General features: G+C 42.5%; 1 long non-coding RNA gene across 2 annotated transcripts in view; it reads left to right on the forward strand.

The window, feature by feature from the left end:
- LOC116826975 (uncharacterized) overlaps positions 1–13,789 on the forward strand; it is a 35,918-nt gene that overhangs the window by 7,388 nt on the left and 14,741 nt on the right. The window contains exons 2-4 of one of the 2 annotated variants that reach the window (XR_012657247.1): positions 4,113–4,197; positions 11,474–11,520; positions 11,721–11,877. This is a non-coding gene — a long non-coding RNA (uncharacterized LOC116826975). The remainder of the gene's footprint in view (positions 1–4,112; positions 4,198–11,473; positions 11,521–11,720; positions 11,878–13,789) is intronic. The other variant, XR_004374187.2, reaches the window with a different exon arrangement.

Below are 13,789 nucleotides of genomic sequence, written 5' to 3' on the forward strand. Positions count from 1 at the left end.
ACTGGATGCTGCTGACAGAGGCAGTACTGCAGTGCTACACAGCAGCATTCATTTGCCTTTGCAAGGTAGCAGAGATGGTTACCAGCCCTATTGCACTGTCTGCCATTGTAAATTGGCGATGAAATAATGGTTATCAATCATTTTGTACCGTCTACTGCTGTCATGGGTGGTCCTGGCTGGCCTCGCTGAGGTTGGCTGGGGCTGCATGGACAAAAATGGGAATGACTCCCCGGGTCATTCCCTTCTTTCTGTTTTGTCTAAAAGTAGTCAGTCCTGCCTAGAATATGGGGCAAGTCTACTAGAGAGCCAGAAAGCACAGCCGCTCTCGGTCAGAGCCCCAGCGATCCCGCAGAAATGATGAGCTGCATGCCATTCTAGGGGGTGCCCCTGCAACAACGCCACACGTTGCTTCCCTCCTTTCCCAACCATCCTAGCCTACCGTGGCAGTGTCCCTCCATTTGTGTGATGAAGTAATAAAGAATGCAGGAATAAGAAACACTGACTTTTTAGCAAGATAAAATGAGGGAGAGGCAGCCTCCAGCTGCTATGATAGTCCAGGGAGTACAGAATCTTTTCTTTAGACACAAAAGGGCGGGAGGGCTGATGGGGCTCAGGCTCCAGCTGCTATCATGAGGACAGTTACCCAGCATTTTGCACTGTCTGCCAGGAATGACAGGGAGTCAGTCCCATTTTTACCCAAGTGCCCCCAGCCAACCTCACCGAGGCCAGCCAGGAGCACCCACAGGATGATGACGGTTTTCCACCATTTTGTACCATCTGCCATCAGGAAAGGAAGGGAAGGGGAAGGGATGCTGCTGTTCAGCGCCGCAGCACCATGTCTGCCAGCAGCATGCAGTAGACATACAGTGACGTTGAAAAATGGCAAGAAACAATTTTTTTCCCTTTTCTTTCATGGGGTGGGGAGGGGTGGTAAATTGACAAAATATACCCTGAACCACCCTGGACAATGTTTTTGACCCTACAAGCATTGGGAGCTCAGCCAAGAATGCAAATGCTTTTTGGAGACTGTGGGATAGCTGGAGTCCTCAGTCCCCCCCTCCCTCCCTCCATGAGCATCTGATTCTTTGGCTTTCCATTATGCTTGTCACGCAGCACTGTGTTGAGTCCCTGCTGTGGCCTCTGTCTATCATAGCCTGGAGATTTTTTCAAATGCTTTGGCATTTCGTCTTCTGTAATGGAGCTCTGATAGAACAGATTTGGCTCCCCTTACAGTGATCAGATCCAGTATCTCCCGTACGGTCCAAGCTGGAGCTCTTTTGGGATTTGGGACTGCATTGCCACCCATGCTGATCAGAGCTCCACGCTGGGCAAACAGGAAATGAAATTCAAAAGTTCACAGGGCTTTTCTTGTCTACCTGGCCAGTGCATCCAAGTTCAGATTGCTGTCCAGAGCGGTCACAATGGTGCACTGTGGGATACAGCCCGGAGGCCAATACCATCAATTTGTGGCCACACTAACCCTAATCCGACATGGCAATACCGATTTCAGCACTATTCCTTCTGTTCGGGGAGGAGTACAGAAACTGGTTTAAGGAGCCCTTTATATCGATATAAAGGGCCTCATTGTGTGGACGGGTGCAGGGTTAAATCGGTTTAATGCTGCTAAATTCGGTCTAAATGCATAGTGTAGACCAGGCCCTACTGCTAAATCACAGTGGGTTCAATTTGCCTTCAGAACAGGCACAGCTGAGGTACTGACTTCAGTAAAAGTAAACCAGTGCTTATCTTAGAGGAGAACTTGGTCCAAACAAGTCCACTTCCACATTATTTTATTTGCAGACTTTTTTTATATGCAGATTTTATTTAAAGCGCTTCCCCTAGATTATTCTGATTGCTCTACAAACAGATCTATACCAGGATTTTAAAAAGTGCCGCTGTGCAAATAAACATAGACAATGTTCCTAGATTGCAAACTGCTCTGCTGCAGCACTTTGTTGGCACAGCAGGGGCTGCAACTTCTGAGAATATTTTGCATGTGGGGTGTTATTATTTAATAAGTACAATAATGTGCTCTTAAATGCACAATGCATTTTCAAGACATCCCATTGTAGTGTTCATCTGAAGTCATGCAGCCTCACAGCAGAGCATGCTAGGAAAGACGTGCCTTACCCCTCTCTTTGTAGTGTGCCTAATATCATGAAGAATGGCAGATGGGACATGTGCCATGGACATGATGGATCTGTTCGAGGCTGCAAAGGTGCACTAATGATTATTACAGTAAGACAAAATGGCACATTTATAGTGTTGATTAGAAAGAATCAGTTTTCACACCATAAAGTGGATGAGACAGTGTTGAGCATGTGGGTCATATTTGGATCTTAAAATTTTGTTCTCTAACCGTGGCCTTGACTGGGATGTTTTGTTGACTTTCTTGGTCTTAAGAACCAGAATCTCTCCCTATCTTCCTTCCCACTCATGCTTAACATTCTTTGTCATGTGCAGGCTAAAAGGTAAAACAAGAACTGGTTCTTTGCTCTTTCATGAGCTGTACCTTGAGAGAGGCTGCCTGGCTAATTGCATAATCCCTTCTATTTTTAAACATATATATAATTTTTGCCTGAGTAAGGACTACATAATTTGATCCAAAGTGATCACAAATTAGTATTCGTTCTATAGAGAGAGTTGCAAATAGCATGTTATCCCTTTCTTACAGTAATTGACTACTCTAAAGTTATTTTGACTGTATTAAAATGTAACATTTTCTTCTGAAATCTGAACACTTGTCGGCAATTCTAAATGCTGAAGAACTAGCCCTTCCCTGTCTAAAAAACTCTTATGAGGTCCTATGAAAGGATAGTTTTTAGTTTCCTTAAAGCAAGCCCATGTTGAACAAGAGAATAATTGACACAGAGTCAGGAGGAAGAAATGAGAAGAGAAAAATTAACCTTCTGTTTGGCTCCTCAACACTGAGGCTAAATTTATTATAAAATGAAAGAAGGTTAAGGATTTAAGCAAGAGAGAGAACCAAATAGATTTCTTCATTTTCACACAGAATGATAAAATTATACTGCAAACTGTGTTTGATTTATACTTCTAAAATCTTCTTTGAGGTAGCAGCCAGAAACACATCATAGAAACTAAAACAAAACACTGGATTTTTGCAGCTATGTAGAATAATCAGAAAGAAACAAAGTGGTTGTCTACATTTTTTCCAGTGGAAAATACTTTTATTTAATGAGTCAGATGAGCTGCAGAAACTTAGATCTAATTAGCATATTGCAGAAAATTCTTGGTGAAATCTCTCCTTACTAGATAATATGAACTTACCAAGGTTTGATTAGTTTATTTTAAATCATTTAAAAAAAGTGGACCAGATCTTCAGCTGGTATCCCTCAACATAGCTCCATTACAAAAATCAAATGAACAGAATGACACTGATTTTATATCAGCTGGCAGTCTGGCCCTGTATGTGAATTTATAGTGCTCATGAAAGGTTCTGGCTTCTTGGAGATTCATTTAGCCTTTTTTGTTTTAAAAAAATCCCAAACAATAATAATAGATAGGTGCAAGCCTACACCTTGTACCTATCCTCCAACCTCTGTTGAGGCAGGGACTCTATAGCCTCTATGCCATGTCCATCATCAAACACACGGAAGTGCCCCACACCTGACATGAAAACACCACTTCCAAAGATAAGAGGATTGTTCAGTCTCCATTCAGTCCTTGGGCAAAAAGAGATGCTGGAGGCCCAAGTATATTTAAATTTCAAAGCCAGGGAAGAGATTCAGCTGTGCATGGAAGAAGTGTGGCAAAATCTCCTGCACTCTTTTAGAAATCTCAACAATCAAGAGTAAGAGGGAATAGGATAGAGAGATACAAAGAGATTAATACTATGAATGAGGTAGATCAGCCTCTTCTATTTACCCTCCTGTATAATACAAGAGCAAGGGTGCATAAAATGAAGAGCATAGAATTTAATACTGATAAAAAAATAATGTATACAATACTAAGTTCCACAGGTTAATTATGTATCACTAGATATTACTGAAGCACAGTCTTTACATCTTCTCTTCATATGGACATCTTTCTATGCTTCTGATTATTTCATTTCCTGGCTCTGGTATTGCTTCTGACATTTTATTTGCTTTTAGATTGCTGCTGCTTACTGAGTATTCACTGAGTGGCCCATATGACACTTCTGTCTTCTTTCCTGAGTGGTTATGGTTCATGTAGAGTGTGAGTACTTCAAATTATTCCTCCTACTGTCCATTAAGTTGTATTTATCAACAAATTACAAGTGTTCAAAGCACTGAAAAACAGAGATTGAAGAATTATAATGCCAGAAAAAAGAAAAGATGAAATCATGGCTCCATAGACATTAATGGCAAAACTCCTATTGACTTCAACAGAGCCAGAATTTCACCCATAATTCTTAGAGAAATAAAAGGGGCTAGGTATCTCTAAAATTACGACAGGCATTGAGCTGATAAGAAAAGTGTTGTTGGCTCTTCGTGTATCTTGTGTGTGCAAAGCAATTCCAGAGGAGGTGATTCAGACCTTTGCTAAGGAGGGGATTTAAAGTGATACAGTTTTACCAATATGATCACCACCCTCACCCATAGACATTCTTCCAATATAAAAGTGTCTTTATTTGGTTTTATCTTATATCGTGCAAGAAAGGGGCTGAGCAAAACTGAAAAAAGTGATTCTTATGTAATCCTTCTGCCCCTCTGAATTGGCAGCAACAAGGGCCGGGTTCAGTATCCAGGGGTTCCATTTCAATAACACCATGCATAACCGGCTCGAGCCCCCACCCAGTGACCTGGGACACTTACATACCATACCCTCCTGGGCGCCTCTAGGAGGCAATACTTCCCCTCTCGCAAGCACGGAGTCTGAGTGTAGCGAAATCTTTTTAATAAAGGAAGGAATCAATGTGGCATCCCATTGGAGAAACACCACAAACAGAGTTATAACACAAACCATAACCCCCCCCCCAAGTACATTTGGCAATGTCCTTTCCCCCTTAGGGTCTTAAGTCCAATCACTCCAAAGTCCAACAACCCAAAAGTCTCTGGTCAATGCCACCCCAGAATTCAAGAGTCTATCTGTAGAGGTCCCTCCCCCCAGCCTGGGTGAAAGGGGCACCTTACGTGGTCCAGGGCCAACTGCCCTGCCTCTCCGTGGGTTCTGCTTCCGCCTTCTCCACGAACTGCTCCGCCTTACCAGCTGCTCCACTCTGCTCCTCCGGCCGTCCTCACAAACTGCTCCGCTCCACCAGCTGCCTCGTGAGCTGCTCCAGTTGTCCCAGCAAACTGCTCGGCTCCGCTCGCTCTGTGGGCTGCTCCACACGCCCCACAGCTACTCCGCTCTGCCAGCCGCTCCACTCCACCAGCTGTCCTGTGGTCCGCTCCAGCCATCCCCACAAACTGCTCCACTCCGCCAGCTGCTCTGTTCCACAGTATAGCTTCAGGCTCCCCCACTAGTTAGCACAGTAGTCAGTGCTCCCAGCTCAGTAATTTCAGCTCTTTTGTGATTTCAGCTCTTAGTGATCTCAGCACATAGTACGGGACCCCCAGTGCTAGTGCACCATTAGTCCAAAGTGAGTTCAGCTCAGTAACCTGCATTTAGAGTCTTAAGGGAATAAAGAACCAACTCTGACATTCCACAGTGGAAAGAGGAGGGGGGTGGAACTGGTGCTTCTGGCTCCACCAGGAGACTGCACCACCAGGCACAGATACCTGTCCCCAACCTCTCTCAATTCACTGGGTTTTGGAACCTATGTCCCTTGTCTAGCAAGTGACATTTAATTTATATTGAGACATTTCTGTTATAAAGCAGTCTCGTAGTTCCTCATTCACATAATCAGGTGGCAACACTTTATTTATCCTGCCCCAATAATGAAGAAATTGGGGATCCCAGAAATGTCAAAATACCCATTCCCAGACTCCTTGCTGGCTCCTTGCTGGGTGTGTCTATGCAAATATTTGAGACTTCATATTCCGGACATTCTTTCCATACTTCCCATAATTCACCACCAGATGTCAGAGTACAGCTCATCCTGACTCTGCTTACACTTATATTGATATAAGAGTATCTGTGAGGGGTTATGCTGATGTAGCTACGTTGGTGTAACTGGTAGAACTTTCCTATCTAGACAAGGCATAAGAAGGAGGAGAAACTGGGGGTGGAACTGTCTTGCTGGAAGTAAGACCAAGGCATAGATACTTCCAGTTCATTAACAGCTGTTTAAAGATGTAGAGCTAGTCATGCACTTTGGCAAAATGTTTTTGTTGGTAAATACCTATTCATCGAAACCAAAACTTTTCACAGAAGCATTGATTTCAACTAAACTTTGAGGTGCAGAATGGAAATGTGTGTGGGCAGGTGTGTATGTGTGGGGTGTTTTCAAGTCCCTGCATTCTGCCTGATTTGGAACAGATACTGGAACAGCCCAGGTGAGTGCCCTAACTACTGAGCTATTGTTTATTTGGGGCTGGTAGTCTCTTTCTCAGGTCTAGGATGGAATTTCTGGTCAAAACCAGTGAGAACTTCCAGTTGAAAGTTTAGTCTAAACTGATGGAGAAGTTTTAAAAGGAGTGCCCTGCCTGATTCGGAGCAGGGATTTGAACCTGTCTCCCCACAGCCCAAGTGAGTGCCCTCACCAATGTGCTACTGGTTATTGTGCAGTGGGGGTTTCTCTCCTCCATCTCACCCTCCCAAAATTGAAAAGATCTTAGGTTTGTTCCACTTTGGATTGGAAACAATTGTCAAAGCCCCAAGATTTTTTGCAAAACTGAACTCTTGTTTTCCAGCCAGCCCCAGTGATGAGGTCTAAACTGCATATTGTCTGGGAGTTGAAGCACAGCCCAATGGCCAGCTAGAACTTGGGTGTGAACAATGTGATTTTCCATGAAGACTTGAAGTGGGGGGAAAGGGGAAGCAATCAGGATTTCACAATGGACAAAAAATGAAAGGTGACTTGCTTTCTAATAATGGAACCATAAAATTAAACTGGAACACCATATCGTAATAAATAATCCTTCTAGTGACTGCTCTCCAAAATAGATGGTGATAATTTTTCTTCAATTAGTAACATTGCACAGAGTCTTTAAAGATACAAATATTCTAATTAGTGTGGAGAACATGGGTAGCATTTTTTTTTCCCCCCACAGAGAAACTTTACTTCTAAGTGCTGATAACAAGAGAAATTAATGATGCAGGAAAAGCTATGAGACTACTGTTATTTCAAGAATCAATTATTTTCTGTTTTGTACTTCAAAAATAACCCTTAAATTGCTATTGTAATGTAAAACATTACTTTTTACTCAACAGAAATAATTTTTAAATGCTATCATTGCACTAAGTTGTTTTTTTCTAAACAAACTATCAGTGCATAAGATAAGATAAGCAGATCATCATCACTTTTTCATTAGTAACTGGAAAAAACTGAGTTCCTTCCCTTTTCTCCTAACTCTTCAGCTTCCATGTTCTCAATCTCTATATTTCAATATACTGTCCAAGAAGTTTGCACTGTGGTTGATGGATGACTCATCAGCATGGCTCAGAACTCAAGAGTTTGAGAGATTATTTATTATTTTTAAACAGGGGTATTTATCTTCCACCTACAAATAAACCTCAAAAGATTTTCCTGCAAATTTAGAGACCAGTCTGAATGAGTAACAGCTATACAACCCAGCTACAATTTCTTTGTCATCACTTAGGCCATCTTTCAGTTCAGAAGTTGCATTTTTTCAGGTACAGTCTATGGTAACAGTGAGGGGTGCTTGTCTTGATATTGTGTGTCAAGTTTAGAAGTATTTCAGGATTTTTATTGTCTGGGGTGGTTCTACACCTTTTGCTTTCCACATTATTATTGTACTTTCACTATGGGCTTTTCATCATCCATAAAGCATGTGTGTCTACAATTAACATACACTGTAGTGCCAAACATCTGAGAGATTATCATGGGGTCTACTCACCTCTAGAGCGCCTCTTCCAGGTTGCTCTGTGGATTAGCTGATCCAGGTCTGACACCTCCTTTCCGCCTCTTGTTGCGCACCATTTATTTTTCTTCCTGGCTCTCAGCAAGGCAAGATGCTCTGGGTTCACGGTTTAACCCTCCAGCCAAGTCACATATTTGCTCCCCTTCTGAGGTATCAAGGTCCCTTCTTACGAACAGGCTCAGGCAGTCTTCCCATTTGCTGCCCAGATGGTGCCACTTCCCCAGTGGCTAGTAGGGGAACCCAGGCCTACCCTCTTCTCTGAGTTCCAGTTCAAGGACCCTCTTAGCAGCAGCCAAGGTCTGTTCCATTCTGGACCTTACTGCTTTTTCCCTGAGCCTTTCCTAACCTCTAGCTCTCCCCAACCCTCCTGGGTCTGCCAGTCCCAAAACTCCCTCCTCCTAGGGAGTAACTGTAGGTTACTTTGTCTCTGCAACCCCCCAAACCCACCTCCCTTCTCCCAGCTTCCAATTTCCTGTCTTCATAAACACAGCCCAGCTCATTCCTCCTCAGCTAGGCTCCCTTCATTGTTCAGTCAGGGGATTACTTAAACCACCTGATTCCCCTCAGCTGTGGCCTGTCCCCTTTCTTAGCTTAATTAACCCCTTCAGGACAAATGTGGGGTGAACACATCACAGGGATGTTTGAACATGCAAGGAATACAGGAGCAAGTTCTAATACATAGGGGTTCTCAAACTGGGAGTTGTAAGGTTATTACGTGGGGTTTGTGAGCTGTCAGCCCCAGGCATGACAAGTCTTGAGCTGTCAGTTTGGGCAGTTGGGAGTTGGGCTGTCAGCCCCGCAAAGCACCCTACATTTCCCATGAAAATCCCAGTTCCTCATGGTTAATATTGGGCAAGTGTGACAGAATGTACCCCTGTATTCACTCTCTACACACCATTGTAATAAACTTTTTACAAAGTATGCCTTGTAAGGTGGGATGTAAAAAGATGGGGTGAGTGCTGGGAGGGTGAACTGAGGGCATTGGTAGTTGATGAGGGCTGGGCAACTGAACTGAGGGAGGTCTGAGTGGGGACAGAACTGAGGGGCTGGGGTACAGGATTGCTTGGCAGGAGACGGGCAGAGGTGGGATGAGTGCTCTCACCCCTGTATTCACTCTCTACACACTCTTTCCAGGTCTGAGTTGGAGTGTGATAGACTACCGGGGAGGGTGCATTAATGCATTCCCTGTAGATGTCATCTTTGAGGTGACCTATAGAATGGATAGCAGCCAATTGCCTGTAGACATCCTTGTCTGGGTCAAACACTGGTAATGAGACCGTGAATGAAACATACAAAGATCGTGTCATTATACAATCTTTTGCAAGAGAACAACTGTCTCGACTGGGGTGAGGTGTCACAGATCCTATTTCTCTCATAGCACCCACTGACAAATGCTGGCAGGCATCCAAACAACTGGATCTTTCCTTTTCCAGCTTTTGAAAACATTTAGGACAGTACCAAGTTAACAGTTGCTCATCTTTAATTAAGTCAGGAACTTCTCCTAATTTTAAGGATCGTAATGCATCAGTAATTGTATTTACGACATATTCTCCATATGCAGAGCATATAATTTCTTTCCCCAAATGCTGATCCCTTTTCTGATCATTGTTTAAAGCAATTAACTGATTAATTTTCTGTTGAGTTTCATTAAACAATTGGTTTATATCATGCATATTATAGACAGTAAATCGTTCTTCCTGTGCCAATCCTTTTATTCCCTGTAACACTGGATTGACTACTCGGTTAGCTTCCTTTTTTAACACATAATCTGTATGTTTGGGAAAATCTGCAATATCCGCTTGGTTCCAAATTGACATTCCTGCACCAAATAGTCCTGTTAGGGATCCTAAACCTCCAAGGAGATTCAAGCTAAGCTTTCTCCTAGGAGTCTGTGACTTAGAGATTTTATCATCCTTCAACAGAACAATATCTCGCACTCATTGCTGGTAGGCCACAATTCTATCCACAAGTCGTACTGAGAAAAAGGAAGCTACTTTAATATGCTGACAATAGCTAAATTCTCCTAAGTACCAATTGGATAAATTTAGCACTACGGGAATATGCATAAATTGAACTTGATTAATTATTTTCCCCACTATGGGCGTTGTGGTAAGACCACTAGCGGGTCCTGGGTTTAAAACTGGACACTTTACATCATTTGTTATTGACTGATCATAATCAATAACTGGGTCCTGAACCTTAAGTTCAAATGTAATATTTTGGACATATCTTTTGTTTCCTGTTTTGGTTTGAAAGGTAGCTATAATGAGTACCTCATATCGCTCTTGATCCTCATATTCAAGCTTATACAAGGTTAAACTTCCCCGTTATCAAATTATTCCAGCTAGCTTTGTTTTTCCAAGTTCCATAAGATATACCATGATTCAGGGAAGTTGAATTTGTAAATGTCTTGCATCCTCCTCCCTTAGAATTTTCATTTAAGGGCCACATCTTTTTCCAACCACTAGAGGGTAATGCAGTTACTTTCACCAATTGATATTCAAAAGTAACATCCTCCCCCCTAATTCCCTTAACCTGTTGAATCGGGTTGTTGATAAGTTCTGGATTAAGTATAAATAGTCCGTTCCTTCTTTGTTGGTACGTTCTGTTGCTTGGGCTCAGAAAATTGAGCACAATTGGGTCGTCTGGTTTCCTGGGGTTGCAATAGTTCAGTTTCAGACTTAAGATTTTGGCTTGGTCCTACCCTTAGAGCAACAATAAGGGTGTAATAAGTCAGAAATATCAATGTCAATTTCATGGTTGCAATCTGTTGGGCTCCAGTTGTTACGATTTCATCTGATGCTGTTCACTTAAGTCCTGAGGAGGAAGTTGCTCCTGTGACCTGGATGATCGATACAGCTTTAACTGGTTAGCATGATACATTTTGTCTTTATTATGCTTTCCTCCTGTTATTCTGATCTTATATACTGCTGAACTGAGTTTATCAATGATTCGGAAAGGTCCGATCCATCAGTTACACAACCCATGTTCTGGTGACTTATATGACCACAACATTACCTGGTCTCCTACCTCCCAAGTAGTTTCTCTCTGTTGTTTGTCAAAGTAAGCCTTTGCCTTACGTCTAGATTTTCCCAATTTGGCAGCTACCTGCAAGTGGATGTGATTTAAATGTTTTTGCAGATTTTGCAGGTAGGTATCCATTTTTATTCCCTCTAATTGAGTGCCACTAGTGTGCCAAATTAAATGTTCTGGTAATCTCATTGTTCGGCCTGTCATCACTTCAAAAGATGTTTTATCAGTAAATGCAGCCGGTGGCGCCCTCAATGCCATTAAAATTAAAGGCATGAGGATGTCCCAGTTACATCCATTGGCAGCAACCAGTTTCCTCAACATCACTTTTATAGTCCGATTGGTTCGTTCCACCATCCCAGATGACTGTGGTCTGCATGGAATGTGTAATCTCTGCAGGACTCCAATTAATTTAAGACAGTCCCTAAAGAACTGTCCTGTGAAATGTGATCCCTGGTCTGATTCTACCTTTGCAGGGATCCCCCAACGAGAGAAGACTTGTTCTACTAAGACCCTGGCAGTGGTTTTTGCAGTATTGGCTTTAAGAGGAAATGCCTCTATCCACTTTGAGAAAGGATCAATAATCAACCAATAGATATTGGTTACCTCTTTGAGTCCTTGGCAAAGGACCTACAAAGTCAATCTGCAAAGCCATCCAAGGACCTTCATACACCTGGGATTTTAGTGGCGCGTTTTTTTCGGATGGAGTAGGATTAGCATTAGCTTGGGCACATGCCAGACAATTTTCACAATATTGTTGCACATCCATCCGAAGAAGTGGCCACCATCCTACAGATGCAAGACATTGGACAGTTTTGTCCACTTCCTGATGTCCTCCTGTAGGAGTGTCATGGACTATGTACATCATTTCCCTCCGTAGGTGAGCTGGAACTACCCACACAGGGAAAGGACCTCCTGTATACATGAGAACTCCATCTACTACTTGTAAATGCCGTTCATGTCATTTGTACAAAGGGTCTATTGTTAATGACCCTTCTTTACCTATTTTGGAAAGCTCTAAGATTACTCTCATTATGTCCTTATCCAATTTTTGCATATCTTTTAGATCTGGTATATTGGGTTGTACCAATTTAGTTGCAGCTATAGGACCTTTAGGACTAGGGGTAATAACAGAATACTCCTGATCCTTTCCTTCCCAAAATTCTCCTGATCGGGCTCCTTCTCGGGCCAATTTATCAGCTCTCTCATTTTCCATAGCATAAGGGTCCAATTTCCAGTGAGCTTTCACTTTTTTTACTTTAATTGGCCGCTCTGAAACAGTAACTATTACTGTTAACCAATGGATATATTTCATCAGTGATGCATACCTAATAGGTGTGCCATCAGAAGATGTAAATCCATTTGTTTCCCAATATGGTAGAAACTCCATGAGAGAATTGCATCCCCATGCAGAGTCTGAAAACAGACAGATATTTTGGTATGTGGTGGTGATGGAGAACTGCACACAGTTTTCCAACACAAGCCACTCCAGTTAATTCAGCATATTGAGCCGAATGGGAAGTGCATGAATATGCCTTCTCCCAAGGCTCTCCTTTCCCCTCAAGGGGAACTGCATAGATTCCAAACCGAGTATAGGGTTTGCCTTGATGGTAATAACTAGAACCATCAACAAAGAAATTATACCTATTAATTGAATCTGTCTCCTGGATTAAAGGTTGAAAGAGCTTTTGTTTTTCCTCCCCCTTTAGATCCAATTGATCAAAACTGGGACACTTGTGTGGCTCTCCTTGATACAATAGAGCAGTTGGTAAGAAGGATGGTGTCCTAATAGGTTTGACTGCAATCTCTTTCCCTTGCAGTAGCAATGCTCAGTGGACTAGGCAAGCATTTGAGACTTGTCCATTTTTTTACCCTATTGGATAGTAAAAACTGAAGGGGAGTGTGCAATGAGTGTAATATGATCAGGCTGAGGCCAATTAGAAAAGAAAAGTGTTGTATGGCCGAACTGGTTGCCAATAGATACTTTTCACAATTGTCATATTTAAGTTCAACTGATGACATTAAACATGAGGCATAGGCCACAGGTCTGATTTTCCCATGCCTTTCTTGTGAGGCCACAGCCGCTAACGCATTAACACCCACCGCTACCTCCAGATGATAGGGTATTTCAGGATTTGGAGTGATCAACACCGGAGCCTTGATAATGGCCTGTTTTAGTTGGGATCCTGCCTCCGTGTGTTGCTCAGACCATTTCCACTGTACACCTTTCTTTAGTAGTTGGTACAAAGGACCTGCAATAGAAGCAAAATTAGGGATGAAATCCCTGTGGTACCCAGTTAAACCTAGAAAAGCTCTTAAAGCCGTTGGTTCCTGTGGTAAAGGCAATGTTTGGATTGCATCCACCTTCTGTAGCGCTAGGGTTCTACCCCACTTTGTCAGGGTGAGGCCCAAGAAAGAGACACAATTAGTCATTAGCTGGGCCTTGGCTGGGTTGCACTTTAACCTTGCTTCCTTTAGAATTTGCAGGAGCTCGTCAAGTCTTTCTAAATGCTCCTTTTTTGTCTGTCTTGCTAAACACAGGTCATCTACATATTGAAATAGAACATTTGGTTTAGAAAATTGTAAGAATATCCGCCTCATTTGTGCACGGAATAAAGCTGGAGAGTTTTTATATCCCTGGGGTAAACATGTCCAAGAATATTGCACTCCCTGAAAACTACATGCAAAACGGTACTGTGAAATGTGTGCCAATGGCAATGTCCAAAAGCTGTTACTGATGTCTAATACAGTAAACCATATAGCCTCTGGATCAAAGGATTTGATTAGATCTG

Source organism: Chelonoidis abingdonii, chromosome 19 (assembly GCF_003597395.2).
Source record: "Chelonoidis abingdonii isolate Lonesome George chromosome 19, CheloAbing_2.0, whole genome shotgun sequence".
Lineage (NCBI taxonomy): Eukaryota > Metazoa > Chordata > Testudines > Testudinidae > Chelonoidis > Chelonoidis abingdonii.